The sequence below is a fragment of the Engystomops pustulosus genome, unplaced genomic scaffold (assembly GCF_040894005.1).
Source record: "Engystomops pustulosus unplaced genomic scaffold, aEngPut4.maternal MAT_SCAFFOLD_170, whole genome shotgun sequence".
Lineage (NCBI taxonomy): Eukaryota > Metazoa > Chordata > Amphibia > Anura > Leptodactylidae > Engystomops > Engystomops pustulosus.
The window spans coordinates 210,001-223,673 of record NW_027285050.1 but is presented as its reverse complement, the minus strand read 5'-3'; positions in this window follow the sequence as shown (position 1 = coordinate 223,673).

Below are 13,673 nucleotides of genomic sequence, written 5' to 3'. Positions count from 1 at the left end.
GTACCCTATACCGAACTCGACAGGGTGGCTGTATCCGGGACCCTGGAACCCTGGGCGGGGAGCCTAGGGGCGAGAGGGGCCCCATGGAGCTCGGGCAGACTAGAAGTACCCTCGTCTGCCCGCTGGAGGGCGCCCTTCCCGGAGCGGAGGGGACCCCCCAAGCGACCAAGTGCAAGCCGAGTTTGGAGCTCGAAACCCGGCCACACTTGGTAGTATGTCCCGGTGAGGAACATGCCCATGGAAGTAAGAGCTCAGCGGGAGCAGCCACTCAGGCTACCCGGGAATGTGTCACTGTCCCCCGGCCAAGACTTGGCGGCAAGTCCCGGGGAGGAATAGTGCCCATGGAAGTAGCTCAGCGGGAGCAGCCACTCAGGCTACCCGGGAATGTGTCACTGTCCCCCGGCCAAGACTTGGCGGCAAGTCCCGGGGAGGAATAGTGCTCATGGAAGTAGCTCAGCGGGAGCAGCTGCTGAGGCTACCCAAAAATGTGTCACTGTCCCTGGGCCACACTTGGTCGTTGGTTCCTGATGAGGAACATGCCCATGGAAGTAAGAGTTCAGCGGGAGAAGCCGCTCAGGCTACCCGGGAATGTGTCACTGTCCCTCGGCCAGACTTGGCGGCAGGTCCCGGGGAGGAATAGTGCCCATGGAAGTCGGAGCTCCAACCTCCAAGTTGACCTAAGCGGGAGCAGCCGCTGAGGCTACCCGGGCATGGGTGACTGTTCCCCGGCCACACTTGGTCGGAGGTCCCGGTGTGGAACATGCCCATGGAAGTTGAAGGGAAGAGAACCGCGAAAGGGAGTTTGGAGGCTGAGCCGCGGCCGAGGAGGTCTCACCGATCCCGGCGTGATTCCAGCCAGGCCCGGTACCCTATACCGAACTCTACAGGGTGGCTGTATCCGGGACCCTGGAACCCTGGGCGGGGAGCCTAGGGGCGAGAGGGGCCCCATGGAGCTCGGGCAGACTAGAAGTACCCTCGTCTGCCCGCTGGAGGGCGCCCTTCCCGGAGCGGAGGGGACCCCCAAGCGACCAAGTGCAAGCCGAGTTTGGAGCTCGAAACCCGGCCACACTTGGTAGTATGTCCCGGTGAGGAACATGCCCATGGAAGTAAGAGCTCAGCGGGAGCAGCCACTCAGGCTACCCGGGAATGTGTCACTGTCCCCCGGCCAAGACTTGGCGGCAAGTCCCGGGGAGGAATAGTGCCCATGGAAGTAGCTCAGCGGGAGCAGCCGCTCAGGCTACCCGGGAATGTGTCACTGTCCCCCGGCCAGACTTGGCGGCAGGTCCCGGGGAGGAATAGTGCTCATGGAAGTAGCTCAGCGGGAGCAGCTGCTGAGGCTACCCGGGAATGTGTCACTGTCCCTGGGCCACACTTGGTCGTTGGTTCCTGATGAGGAACATGCCCATGGAAGTAAGAGTTCAGCGGGAGCAGCCGCTCAGGGCTACCCGGGAATGTGTCACTGTCCCCCGGCCAGACTTGGCGGCAGGTCCCGGGGAGGAATAGTGCCCATGGAAGTCGGAGCTCCAGCCTCCAAGTTGACCTCAGCGGGAGCAGCCGCTGAGGCTACCCGGGCATGGGTGACTGTTCCCCGGCCACACTTGGTCGGAGGTCCCGGTGTGGAACATGCCCATGGAAGTTGAAGGGAAGAGAACCGCGAAAGGGAGTTTGGAGGCTGAGCCGCGGCCGAGGAGGTCTCACCGATCCCGGCGTGATTCCAGCCAGGCCCGGTACCCTATACCGAACTCGACAGGGTGGCTGTATCCGGGACCCTGGAACCCTGGGCGGGGAGCCTAGGGGCGAGAGGGGCCCCATGGAGCTCGGGCAGACTAGAAGTACCCTCGTCTGCCCGCTGGAGGGCGCCCTTCCCGGAGCGGAGGGGACCCCCCAAGCGACCAAGTGCAAGCCGAGTTTGGAGCTCGAAACCCGGCCACACTTGGTAGTTGGTCCCGGTGAGGAACATGCCCATGGAAGTAAGAGCTCAGCGGGAGCAGCCACTCAGGCTACCCGGCAATGTGTCACTGTCCCCCGGCCAAGACTTGGCGGCAAGTCCCGGGGAGGAATAGTGCCCATGGAAGTAGCTCAGCGGGAGCAGCTGCTGAGGCTACCCGGGAATGTGTCACTGTCCCCCGGCCAGACTTGGCGGCAGGTCCCGGGGAGGAATAGTGCTCATGGAAGTAGCTCAGCGGGAGCAGCTGCTGAGGCTACCCGGGAATGTGTCACTGTCCCTGGGCAACACTTGGTCGTTGGTTCCTGATGAGGAACATGCCCATGGAAGTAAGAGTTCAGCGGGAGAAGCCGCTCAAGCTACCCGGGAATGTGTCACTGTCCCCCGGCCAGACTTGGCGGCAGGTCCCGGGGAGGAACAGTGCCCATGGAAGTCGGAGCTCCAACCTCCAAGTTGACCTCAGCGGGAGCACTTGCTGAGGCTACCCGGGCATGGGCGACTGTTCCCCGGCCACACTTGGTCGGAGGTCCCGGTGTGGAACATGCCCATGGAAGTTGAAGGGAAGAGAACCGCGAAAGGGAGTTTGGAGGCTGAGCCGCGGCCGAGGAGGTCTCACCGATCCCGGCGTGATTCCAGCCAGGCCCGGTACCCTATACCGAACTCGGCAGGGTGGCTGTATCCGGGACCCTGGAACCCTGGGCGGGGAGCCTAGGGGCGAGAGGGGCCCCATGGAGCTCGGGCAGACTAGAAGTACCCTCGTCTGCCCGCTGGAGGGCGCCCTTCCCGGAGCGGAGGGGACCCCCAAGCGACCAAGTGCAAGCCGAGTTTGGAGCTCGAAACCCGGCCACACTTGGTAGTATGTCCCGGTGAGGAACATGCCCATGGAAGTAAGAGCTCAGCGGGAGCAGCCACTCAGGCTACCCGGGAATGTGTCACTGTCCCCCGGCCAAGACTTGGCGGCAAGTCCCGGGGAGGAATAGTGCCCATGGAAGTAGCTCAGCGGGAGCAGCCGCTCAGGCTACCCGGGAATGTGTCACTGTCCCCCGGCCAGACTTGGCGGCAGGTCCCGGGGAGGAATAGTGCTCATGGAAGTAGCTCAGCGGGAGCAGCTGCTGAGGCTACCCGGGAATGTGTCACTGTCCATGGGCCACACTTGGTCGTTGGTTCCTGATGAGGAACATGCCCATGGAAGTAAGAGTTCAGCGGGAGCAGCCGCTCAGGGCTACCCGGGAATGTGTCACTGTCCCCCGGCCAGACTTGGCGGCAGGTCCCGGGGAGGAATAGTGCCCATGGAAGTCGGAGCTCCAGCCTCCAAGTTGACCTCAGCGGGAGCAGCCGCTGAGGCTACCCGGGCATGGGTGACTGTTCCCCGGCCACACTTGGTCGGAGGTCCCGGTGTGGAACATGCCCATGGAAGTTGAAGGGAAGAGAACCGCGAAAGGGAGTTTGGAGGCTGAGCCGCGGCCGAGGAGGTCTCACCGATCCCGGCGTGATTCCAGCCAGGCCCGGTACCCTATACCGAACTCGACAGGGTGGCTGTATCCGGGACCCTGGAACCCTGGGCGGGGAGCCTAGGGGCGAGAGGGGCCCCATGGAGCTCGGGCAGACTAGAAGTACCCTCGTCTGCCCGCTGGAGGGCGCCCTTCCCGGAGCGGAGGGGACCCCCCAAGCGACCAAGTGCAAGCCGAGTTTGGAGCTCGAAACCCGGCCACACTTGGTAGTTGGTCCCGGTGAGGAACATGCCCATGGAAGTAAGAGCTCAGCGGGAGCAGCCACTCAGGCTACCCGGCAATGTGTCACTGTCCCCCGGCCAAGACTTGGCGGCAAGTCCCGGGGAGGAATAGTGCCCATGGAAGTAGCTCAGCGGGAGCAGCCACTCAGGCTACACGGGAATGTGTCACTGTCCCTCGGCCACACTTGGTCGTAGGTCCCGGTGAGGAACATGCCCATGGAAGTCGGAGCTCCAACCTCCAACCGGGTGAAGCCTCCGAGAGCTAGCCGGGAATAGGGCGCCAATCCCGGCTACCGCCCTCCAGGCTTGCCCCGGTCGAAAGACCTACGTCCTCGCACCAGCACAAGCGCAAAAATTTTCTAAGTGTGGGAGAACCGAGGACCCGCCCGGTGGCACTCTGCCTCTCGCTGCCGCCCTCCTGGAAGCGTCCTCGGTCACTGTGTGTGCGGCAGATATCAGAGCTCCGGAAAGGTGAAAAAGAACCGGTAAGAGGGCGAATCCGGCAGCTCCCTGCCGGGCGAGGACCACCGCGAGCGGCGGGGACGTCAGACGGGAGACGCGCGGCGGACCTTCCGTCGGAGTGCCTGGGATTTTGACCTCGGAGAAGTTCGAAAAAATTATGCGGTCGGAGCTGTCTGCCTTGGCCGGGGAAGGCTCACCGCCGGCGGCTGCCAACCCCTGGCTTGCCCGCTGGATGCCCTTTCGGAGGCTGCTGAAAAAGAACTGTCAGGCGGGCACCTCTCGGAAGAACCGCAGACCAAAACGACCGGTAAAAATTTTGGGCGATCCGACACGTAGTGCACCTTCGGCGGCAGAGAAAAGCAGCAAAAATACCGGTCAGAGAAGGGGAGTTTTGGTCGACTCTGCCAGGTTTTTGCACTAAGTCAGATCCGTAATGCCAGCGGGACTGAGTCGCTTTTGCGTGCCGTGGTCCTGGAGGCCTGCTCGGACAGAGCGGTCCTTCGGGTCCCGCGGGAAGGGGCATTTCATGTTCCTCTGCGGGAGGTGATCCATTTTCTGCGGGAAATGGCGAGCCCCTTCGGCTACAAGAGTGTGTAGGTCCCGCTCAACAGTCTACGTCCTTAACCATCGGGGACTTTGTAGATTTTGCCCAAAATCGCTCTCCGCAGAACAGAGCGTGAGGTCTCCGCGGCGGAGGCCGGAAAAGGTGCGAGGTGAGCGGCATGGTATGACTGGGCTCGTGCCGCTCACTGCTACCCGGAGCGTGGCGCCCTCCGGGTAAAAAGCTAGCCGGGGCGAGTAGGTGGGTTGACGGGCGCATAAGCAACGCCGTCCCCGCCGTACAAGGTGCCGGTGGCCTGGCGAACCACCGGCGTAAGGCTAGCCAGGGCGTACCGCGGGGCAGAGGGCGCATAAGCCACGCTCTCTCTCCATCCCACCAGCACAAGCGAAAAATTTTCAAAGTGTGGGAGAACCGGCTTCCCGACCGGTGGCACTCTGCCTCTCTCTGCCGCCCTCCTGGAAGCGTCCTCGGTCACTCGGAGTACGGCAGATTTAAGAGCTCCGGAATGGTGAAAAAGAACCGGAGAGAGGGCGACTCCGGCTTCTCTCTGCCGGGCGAGGACCACCGCAGGCGGCGGGGACCTCTGACAGGAGGCGGCGCTGCGGGCAGGCTTTCTAAGTGCCTGGGCTTTTGGCCTCGGCGAAAGTCGAAAAAATTATGCGGTCGGAGCTTTCTGCCCCGGCCGGGGAAGGCTCACCGCCGGCGGCTGCCAACCCCTGGCTTGCCCGCTGGATGCCCTTTCGGAGGCTGCTGAAAAAGAACTGTCAGGCGGGCACCTCTCGGAAGAACCGCAGACCAAAACGACCGGTAAAAATTTTGGGCGATCCGACCCGTAGTGCACCTTCGGCGGCAGAGAAAAGCAACAAAAATACCGGTCAGAGAAGGGGAGTTTTGGTCGACTCTGCCAGGTTTTTGCACTAAGTCAGATCCGTAATGCCAGCGGGACTGAGTCGCTTTTGCGTGCCGTGGTCCTGGAGGCCTGCTCGGACAGAGCGGTCCTGCGGGTCCCGCGGGAAGGGGCATTTCATGTTCCTCTGCGGGAGGTGATCCATTTTCTGCGGGAAATGGCGAGCCCCTTCGGCTACAAGAGTGTGTAGGTCCCGCTCAACAGTCTACGTCCTTAACCATCGGGGACTTTGTAGATTTTGCCCAAAATCGCTCTCCGCAGAACAGAGCGTGAGGTCTCCGCGGCGGAGGCCGGAAAAGGTGCGAGGTGAGCGGCATGGTATGACTGGGCTCGTGCCGCTCACTGCTACCCGGAGCGTGGCGCCCTCCGGGTAAAAGGCTAGCCGGGGCGAGTAGGTGGGATGACGGGCGCATAAGCAACGCCGTCCCCGCCGTACAAGGTGCCGGTGGCCTGGCGAACCACCGGCGTAAGGCTAGCCAGGGCGTACCGCGGGGCAGAGGGCGCATAAGCCACGCTCTCTCTCCATCCCACCAGCACAAGCGAAATATTTTCAAAGTGTGGGAGAACCGGCTTCCCGACCGGTGGCACTCTGCCTCTCGCTGCCGCCCTCCTGGAAGCGTCCTCGGTCACTCGGAGTACGGCAGATTTAAGAGCTCCGGAATGGTGAAAAAGAACCGGAGAGAGGGCGACTCCGGCTTCTCTCTGCCGGGCGAGGACCACCGCAGGCGGCGGGGACGTCTGACAGGAGACGGCGCTGCGGGCAGGCTTTAAAAGTGCATGGGGTTTTGGCCTCGGCAAAAGTCGAAAAAATTATGCGGTCGGAGCTGTCTGCCCCGGCCGGGGAAGGCTCACCGCCGGCGGCTGCCAACCCCTGGCTTGCCCGCTGGATGCCCTTTCGGAGGCTTCTGAAAAAGAACTGTCAGGCGGGCACCTCTCGGAAGAACCGCAGACCAAAACGACCGGTAAAAATTTTGGGCGATCCGACCCGTAGTGCACCTTCGGCGGCAGAGAAAAGCAACAAAAATACCGGTCAGAGAAGGGGAGTTTTGGTCGACTCTGCCAGGTTTTTGCACTAAGTCAGATCCGTAATGCCAGCGGGACTGAGTCGCTTTTGCGTGCCGTGGTCCTGGAGGCCTGCTCGGACAGAGCGGTCCTGCGGGTCCCGCGGGAAGGGGCATTTCATGTTCCTCTGCGGGAGGTGATCCATTTTCTGCGGGAAATGGCGAGCCCCTTCGGCTACAAGAGTGTGTAGGTCCCGCTCAACAGTCTACGTCCTTAACCATCGGGGACTTTGTAGATTTTGCCCAAAATCGCTCTCCGCAGAACAGAGCGTGAGGTCTCCGCGGCGGAGGCCGGAAAAGGTGCGAGGTGAGCGGCATGGTATGACTGGGCTCGTGCCGCTCACTGCTACCCGGAGCGTGGCGCCCTCCGGGTAAAAGGCTAGCCGGGGCGAGTAGGTGGGATGACGGGCGCATAAGCAACGCCGTCCCCGCCGTACAAGGTGCCGGTGGCCTGGCGAACCACCGGCGTAAGGCTAGCCAAGGGCGTACCGCGGGGCAGAGGGCGCATAAGCCACGCTCTCTCTCCATCCCACCAGCACAAGCGAAAAATTTTCAAAGTGTGGGAGAACCGGCTTCCCGACCGGTTGCACTCTGCCTCTCGCTGCCGCCGTCCTGGAAGCGTCCTCGGTCACTCGGAGTACGGCAGATTTAAGAGCTCCGGAATGGTGAAAAAGAACCGGAGAGAGGGCGACTCCGGCTTCTCTCTGCCGGGCGAGGACCACCGCAGGCGGCGGGGACGTCTGACAGGAGACGGCGCTGCGGGCAGGCTTTAAAAGTGCATGGGGTTTTGGCCTCGGAGAAAGTCGAAAAAATTATGCGGTCGGAGCTGTCTGCCCCGGCCGGGGAAGGCTCACCTCCGGCGGCTGCCAACCCCTGGCTTGCCCGCTGGATGGCCTTTCGGAGGCTGCTGAAAAAGAACTGTCAGGCGGGCACCTCTCGGAAGAACCGCAGACCAAAACGACCGGTAAAAATTTTGGGCGATCCGACCCGTAGTGCACCTTCGGCGGCAGAGAAAAGCAACAAAAATACCGGTCAGAGAAGGGGAGTTTTGGTCGACTCTGCCAGGTTTTTGCACTAAGTCAGATCCGTAATGCCAGCGGGACTGAGTCGCTCTTGCGTGCCGTGGTCCTGGAAGCCTGCTCGGACAGAGTGGTCCTTCGGGTCCCGCGGGAAGGGGCATTTCATGTTCCTCTGCGGGAGGTGATCCATTTTCTGCGGGAAATGGCGAGCCCCTTCGGCTACAAGAGTGTGTAGGTCCCGCTCAACAGTCTACGTCCTTAACCATCGGGGACTTTGTAGATTTTGCCCAAAATCGCTCTCCGCAGAACAGAGCGGGAGGTCTCCGCGGCGGAGGCCGGAAAAGGTGCGAGGTGAGCGGCATGGTATGACTGGGCTCGTGCCGCTCACTGCTACCCGGAGCGTGGCGCCCTCCGGGTAAAAGGCTAGCCGGGGCGAGTAGGTGGATTGACGGGCGCATAAGCAACGCCGTCCCCGCCGTACAAGGTGCCGGTGGCCTGGCGAACCACCGGCGTAAGGCTAGCCAAGGGCGTACCGCGGGGCAGAGGGCGCATAAGCCACGCCGTCCCCGCTGTACAAGGTGCCGGTGGCCTGGCGAACCACCGGCGTAAGGCTAGCCAAGGGCGTACCGCGGGGCAGAGGGCGCATAAGCCACGCTCTCTCTCCATCCCACCAGAACAAGCGAAAAAATTTCAAAGTGTGGGAGAACCGGCTTCCCGACCGGTGGCACTCTGCCTCTCGCTGCCGCCCTCCTGGAAGCGTCCTCGGTCACTCGGTGTCCGGCAGATTTCAGAGCTCCGGAATGGTGAAAAAGAACCGGTGAGAGGGCGAATCCGGCTTCTCTCTGCCGGGCGAGGACCACCGCAGGCGGCAAGGGACGTCTGCCAGGAGACGGCGCTGCGGGCAGGCTTTAAAAGTGCATGGGGTTTTGGCCTCGGCGAAAGTCGAAAAAATTTTGCGGTCGGAGCTGTCTGCCCCGGCCGGGGAAGGCTCACCGCCGGCGGCTGCCAACCCCTGGCTTGCCCGCTGGATGCCCTTTCGGAGGCTGCTGAAAAAGAACTGTCAGGCGGGCACCTCTCGGAAGAACCGCAGACCAAAACGACCGGTAAAAATTTTGGGCGATCCGACCCTCAGTGCACCTTCGGCGGCAGAGAAAAGCAACAAAAACACCGGTCAAAGAAGGGAGGTTTTGGTCGACTCTGCCTGGTTTTTGCACTAAGTCAGATCCGTAATGCCAGCGGGACTGAGTCGCTTTTGCGTGCCGTGGTCCTGGAGGCCTGCTCGGACAGAGCGGTCCTTCGGGTCCCGCGGGAAGGGGCATTTCATGTTCCTCTGCGGGAGGTGGTCCATTTTCTGCGGGAAATGGCGAGCCCCATCGGCTACAAGAGTGTGTAGGTCCCGCTCAACAGTCTACGTCCTTAACCATCGGGGACTTTGTAGATTTTGGCAGAAATCGCCCCCCGCAGGTCCTAGCGGGAGGTCTCCGCGGCGGAGGCCGGAGAGGGCGCGAGGTGAGCGGCATGGTATGACTGGGTTCGTGCCGCTCACTGGTACCCGGAGCGTGGCGCCCTCCGGGTAAAAGGCTAGCCGGGGCGAGTAGGTGGGTTGACGGGCGCATAAGCCACGCCGTCCCCGCCGTACAAGGTGCCGGTGGCCTGGCGAACCACCGGCGTAAGGCCAGCCAGGGCGGACCGCGGGGCAGAGGGCGCATAAGCCACGCTCTCTCTCCATCCCACCAGAACAAGCGAAAAATTTTCAAAGTGTGGGAGAACCGGCGACCCGACCGGTGGCACTCTGCCTCTCGCTGCCGCCCTCCTGGAAGCGTCCTCGGTCACTCGGTGTCCGGCAGATTTCAGAGCTCCGGAATGGTGAAAAAGAACCGGAGAGGGGGCGACTCCGGCTTCTCTCTGCCGGGCGAGGACCACCGCAGGCGGCAAGGGACGTCTGACAGGAGACGGCGCTGCGGGCAGGCTTTAAAAGTGCATGGGGTTTTGGCCTCGGCGAAAGTCGAAAAAATTTTGCGGTCGGAGCCGTCTGCCCCGGCCGGGGAAGGCTCACCGCCGGCGGCTGCCAACCCCTGGCTTGCCCGCTGGATGGCCTTTCGGAGGCTGCTGAAAAAGAACTGTCAGGCGGGCACCTCTCGGAAGAACCGCAGACCAAAACGACCGGTAAAAATTTTGGGCGATCCGACCCTCAGTGCACCTTCGGCGGCAGAGAAAAGCATCAAAAATACCGGTCAAAGAAGCGAGGTTTTGGTCGACTCTGCCAGGTTTTTGCACAAAGTGTTGGCATCGTGCGGCGTCGCGCTTTGCCGTACCGTATCCCCAATGGAGCGGCGCCCGGCGGGGTAGGCTAGCCATGTGAGGTCGAGGGCGGGAGGACGGGACGTAAGCCAGGCCGTTCTCCACAAGAAATTCCGGACGCGGAGACCCCTTCTCCGCCCTACGGTCCCCAATGGGGTGGCGCCCGGCGGGTGAGGCTAGCCATGGGAGGACGGGACGTAAGCCAGGCCGTTCTCCACAAGAAATTCCGTACGCGGAGACCCTTCTCCGCCCTACGGTCCCCAATGGGGTGGCGCCCGGCGGGTGAGGCTAGCCATGTGAGGTCGAGGGCGGGAGGACGGGACGTAAGCCAGGCCGTTCTCCACAAGTAAATTCCGGACGCGGAGACCCCTTCTCCGCCCTACGGTCCCCAATGGGGTGGCGCCCGGCGGGTGAGGCTAGCCGTGTGAGGTCGAGGGCGGGAGGACGGGACGTAAGCCAGGCCGTTCTCCACAAGTAAATTCCGGACGCGGAGACCCCTTCTCCGCCCTACGGTCCCCAATGGGGTGGCGCCCGGCGGGTGAGGCTAGCCGTGTGAGGTCGAGGGCGGGAGGACGGGACGTAAGCCAGGCCGTTCTCCACAAGTAAATTCCGGACGCGGAGACCCCTTCTCCGCCCTACGGTCCCCAATGGGGTGGCGCCCGGCGGGTGAGGCTAGCCATGTGAGGTCGAGGGCGGGAGGACGGGACGTAAGCCAGGCCGTTCTCCACAAGTAAATTCCGGACGCGGAGACCCCTTCTCCGCCCTACGGTCCCCAATGGGGTGGCGCCCGGCGGGTGAGGCTAGCCGTGTGAGGTCGAGGGCGGGAGGACGGGACGTAAGCCAGGCCGTTCTCCACAAGTAAATTCCGGACGCGGAGACCCCTTCTCCGCCCTACGGTCCCCAATGGGGTGGCGCCCGGCGGGTGAGGCTAGCCATGTGAGGTCGAGGGCGGGAGGACGGGACGTAAGCCAGGCCGTTCTCCACAAGTAAATTCCGGACGCGGAGACCCCTTCTCCGCCCTACGGTCCCCAATGGGGTGGCTCCCGGCGGGTGAGGCTAGCCATGTGAGGTCGAGGGCGGGAGGACGGGACGCAAGCCAGGCCGTTCTCCACAAACTCCCAGCGGTAGAGTCTCGGCTCTCCGCTCTTTTGATCGATCTGACACAGCGCGATCCGGCGGGGCAGGGCACTTTGCTCGGTCAGGGGTATTGGCCCCGGCCGGTTTATGGTAAAGCGTTCCTTAGCCTCAGTCTTGGTCGCGCATCAATCCCCCGCTCCCCGTGAGCGGCTGTCGTCCTCTGCCTAAGGTTGTGTAGCGCGGTGCCAGTGTGGTCCTCGCACGGCCCCGCTCCTGCCACAGCGGTAGGACTCTCTGCTTCGGCTGAGGTTTGCTACGAAGCGTATGGAACGGGCGTACTCCACCGTACCGTGGGTGGGGGGCGGCGGCGGCGGCGGCAGCGTCCAGCGCGGAGCTCCGGCTCCCGCGGCAGCGCCTCGCCTAGTGTCCCTCGGGCAAGTCCAATCGCCCCCCGCCCGGTCGGAGAGCGCAGACACACCTCTGTGTCCACGGTTTATTTCCGCAGCACGAAAAGGGACGGCTCCCGCCTGCTCCTCGCGGCGGCGACGAGGCTTAGACCCACCGTGGCGTATCCGCGGTAGGTATGCTCGTCGGTCGGAGGAGCGGTTGCGGTCGAGTGGTCCCCAGTGTACCCTGTTAGCGCTGCCCGCCTACGCCTGAAGAGCTGCGGACCGAGAAAAAGGTTCGCTCCGCTGCTGACGGCGAAGCGCGCGGCACGCCGCGGAAGAGGAGAGGGAGCGGTCGCCCCCGGGGCGGCTCCCCTCCGAGTCCGGCAGAAGCAGAGATTGTAGCGGAGGGGGGGTTTCTAAATTCCCCGGGCGTGTTATCCCCAGCGGTAGCCTTTGAACTCTTCAACCGCAAGCACGATCGCACGTTCACAGCACCCGTCACTAGGAGCCGGGCCAGAGGCGGGCGGCAGACGAAACCGACATGAGCGCTTAAGGGTATTGCACCCCCGGCGCCCAGACCCTGGAAATTGAGTCTGCCCCCAAAGCCCACCCGCGTCCTCCTTGGCGCTCCCGGAGTACATGGTCGTAGATGGGCCATCGGTCGCTAATGCCAAACTGCGTCCCAGGGGTGCGTCCCCTCTGACCAACGGCAGACCCATCCCTCTCGCCAATCCGCGGATCCCCGCCAGGTCCCGAACAGGGCTCGTCCTTTAGCGTTTCAAATGCGCCCTCCCCGCCATACGAGGGGTTGAGGACCGTAGCCTTCCCTTACGAGAGGCACCAGGGGTGCGCCTGCTCGAGGGCCCGGCCGTGGGCGTAACGCTTGGGCCGCCCGGGGGAGTCGGTAGACCATGGGAGACCAACACTCGCACACGAACGTTGCCCGTGCTTTTGTGGAAGAGAGCTTCTTGCGAGGTTGTCGCTGCGGTGGCGCCCGGACAAACCCTATCCCTAAAACTTCTGGGGAATTGGCGTCTAAGCCTGCACCCTGCTCGGTATCCCTGCACCCACGAAGGGGGCCGTGGAAGGCTTGGGGTCGCGCCGGCGAAACCGACCGGATGCCCGGGGTACTGAACCCCCGGGGTCCCACCCTGGAAATTGAGCCGTCCGACCCCGCCACGTCTTCCTAGTGCTCTCCTTGGCTCCCCCGCCTGTGGGCATCGTTAGGGGCTGCGGTCATCAGCGCCGGCTAAGCTTCGGCAACACGGCCGACCCACCCCTTCGGCGCCTGGGGGTGCCTGGTCCCAGTCCGGGCCGTTCCGTAGGGGCGGCTATCCCTTACATGAGGGACTCGGTGCGTCCGCTCGGGCTGCGGGGCTCCGGCTCCGACAGCCGGGGAGCTGGTTTTGACCGCGGGCCTCCACGGGAACCGGCAGGGGCCGGACTAGGCGTCAAGCCGAAAATAACCCCGGCACCCTCTGCTTCCAAAGCGAGGGGACCTTTGGCCGAGCGGGGGCACCGGAAGCCGAACCGACCCCAACCCCTCTTCTTACCCCAGGGCTGGGCTGACCAATCCCCTGATCGGGTCTAAAATGGAAGAAGGGGATTCGAGGGAAGGGGCTGGCGGAAGGCAGTTGCCCGACGGAGTAGGCGAAGGCCAGGCCGTTTCCGAGTCCCGAGCAGAGGAGGGCGAACTCGGCTCTTCATCGACCGACGGCGAGGCGAGGGCGGTGGCTGCCGCGGGGAAGACTCCATTGCTCGTCAGCGCGCTAGGAGCGGGGCCGACTGGCTGCTCGGGGTATGGCATCCCCGGGGGCCCACCCTGGAAATCTTCGCTCCTCAGCCGCTGCAGGTTATAAGGTCCCGCCGCGCGTAAGCGCTCAACTCTCCGACCCACGGATGTCGAGCCCATGGTGAGCCGGCCGTTTCGTACGGGGAAAAGGGGTCCTCTGGCCCCACATCGATCGAGGGGGTTTAGATCCGCGGAGGCACGCACCGCGAGGCGAATCGCTGCTTTTCCCCAAGAGGTTAACCTTCAAACCACCGAGTAGGTTCGGGGCAGGGCCGACAGCCTGCACTGGGGAATTGCATCCCTGGTGGGGCGACCCTGGAAATCTCTGCCCCTTTCCACTCTTTCGGTTGGGCCTCTCGTCGGGGCGAGCGTAAGTCGGCAAGCAGACGTGGGAAGAGGCTTCTTACCGGTGACACTCCCTTCGTG